Here is a 2151-nt window from a genome sequence, read left to right on the forward strand (position 1 = left end):
TTTCATCTCTTTGTCTAACGACGTTTTAACGTCATCTAAATTATCTATTATCTCTATTAACGGTATGCTAATCTGGTAAGTCAATCGTAACGTTCTTAATAAACTGAAAAAGTCAATGAAAGTTCAGGATTTTATTGGCCAGCCAATATGTCTAGGTTTGTTTTGGCAATTCCTGCAAAGTTCGTATTTTTTTTGGCCGATTTTCCATTAAGAAATACATAATGACAAGCCCGAAATAAAACATTTAATTTTTTTGACATTTCTGTACAGTTAACAAAACCCCACCAAGCTTTTCTATGTTGAGAGAGCTGAATACAAAAGTTTGAAAAAGACAATACAATGGACACCTATGCTAAATACTTCTCTTAGAGCTACTTGATCCACCACCATTTACTTCTTGCCGAACTGGAGACGCCACATGTCCTAAAAATGGCAACCAAAAAGTAAAGTAGAGTTACTGCAGTGGGGCTAAAAGACTATTACAGTACTCATGAACAAAAACCTCACCTAATTCTGCAACTTTTGGCGATTCAGGGCCAGTAACTAGAGTGTTCTGTGACCATGAAAGAAGAAACAAGATATGATTAGAGTCTAGATACCAGTTAATACGGTAAAAGCAAGGAAAGTGAATAGCAATTAGTCATTTGCTCTCACCGATTCTTGGACACTTTTCTTGCTCAAGCTCTCCTTATATTCAGTCACAAATCTGTAAAGCTCCCAAAGCGTTTGGATATCAAGACTATCAATATCCAACTCGATCTCATCGTCTTGTTGAGCGAGTTCCGGGTTCTTCTTCTTTATAATCTGAACAACTGCCTCTAGCTCGTCGAAATGCAAATCCTGAAGATCTTCACTAAGTCTCTGCTTCTCCTCAAACGTCAAGTCCCTCTTTACACATGCTTCTTCTTCTTCTTCACGATTCTCAAGGGAAACAGCTAGAGCTGGATGCTCCACTGGGTTGGTCATAGATTCTGATCTCTCCAAAGTCCTATCTTCAACTATCATAGGAGGGGAAGGTGTAGGTGCTTGTAATGGTAATGCCTCTCCACAATGAGTGTTTGTTAAAACAGGAGCTTGTTGCTGCCTCTTAATAAGAGACACATACTGTGTTTTGATCAGCGTCCCTTTCTCTTCAAACATTTTCAATAGAAGCTCAGCCATAGTATGCACATCATGCCCCACAGGGTTATACATCATCGCATTGTTAAAAGTAAGTCTCACATCCTCAGCAAACTCCAAAGGAAACTTGTAACAGCTCTTACTAAACTTACACTTCACCGTCCCCAAATCCATAGGCTTCTTAACGATTATGTGGTAATCATGTAAACCGAGCTTACCGCATCCATCGGCGTGTTGAATATCCATCCGAACTTATGCTTCATCAACTTCGTCAGCAAAACGTTGTAGTTCTTTAGACTCTGGACCGTGCCTTTGTTTGCTGTTTTCAGCTTCTTCTCGGGGACTAGCGTCTCAGCGAGCATGTCGTTAGCTCGGTTGATCAAGCTTCTCACTTGTTCCAGCTCAGCTATTAGTTTCCGCTTCAAGTGTCGAACTTCGAGCTTCGCAATTGAGCTGAGAGTTATCTTCGTCATCTGGCGATGATTATCCTCTGACTCAGCCGAACTTGAAGGCCTGTCCTGTCTCGCCGGCATGGTGGGCTTCGGTCTTTTTTGGGTTTTGATGTCGCTGTCGTTGTTGCTCCGTTTATGCTTCGCCTTGGAAAGCTCACCGCCGGTGAAAGACGCCATTCTCCTCGTTGACAATTTCTCTGAACGGGAAACGGAATCCTAGGAAGCAATTGTGGAGTACGCGCGGCGTCGCGAGAACAACGTAGACACACGCGCTATTGTCCACGCGCTTAACGAACCCGAGAAACTAGGGGAATAACACAGGGAAAAGGGCCTTTTTCAACCCCATCGTGCCAAATACTACATGAACAATTGATCAGTGCCAAATACGACCTCAACTCAATTATAATTCAAAAATAATATCTAAACTTTTTAAAACGTGCCAAAATCTACATTAACCGTAATATGAGTTAGTCAACGTTAAAAAAAAACAAAACGACGACGTTTTGGTTTAATCATTTTCTAAAAAAAAACATGTTCATTCTAGGATTTGAATTCGTGCATTGATACACTTTAAAATAGA

At 40.9% G+C, this 2151-nt stretch overlaps 1 pseudogene; it reads right to left on the reverse strand.

Moving 5' to 3' along the window:
• Positions 1-220: 220 nt before the first annotated feature.
• Positions 221-1851, reverse strand: LOC130507798 (transcription factor GTE3, chloroplastic-like; annotated as a pseudogene).
• Positions 1852-2151: the final 300 nt, after the last annotated feature.

The sequence above is a fragment of the Raphanus sativus genome, unplaced genomic scaffold (assembly GCF_000801105.2).
Source record: "Raphanus sativus cultivar WK10039 unplaced genomic scaffold, ASM80110v3 Scaffold5863, whole genome shotgun sequence".
Taxonomy (NCBI): domain Eukaryota; kingdom Viridiplantae; phylum Streptophyta; class Magnoliopsida; order Brassicales; family Brassicaceae; genus Raphanus; species Raphanus sativus.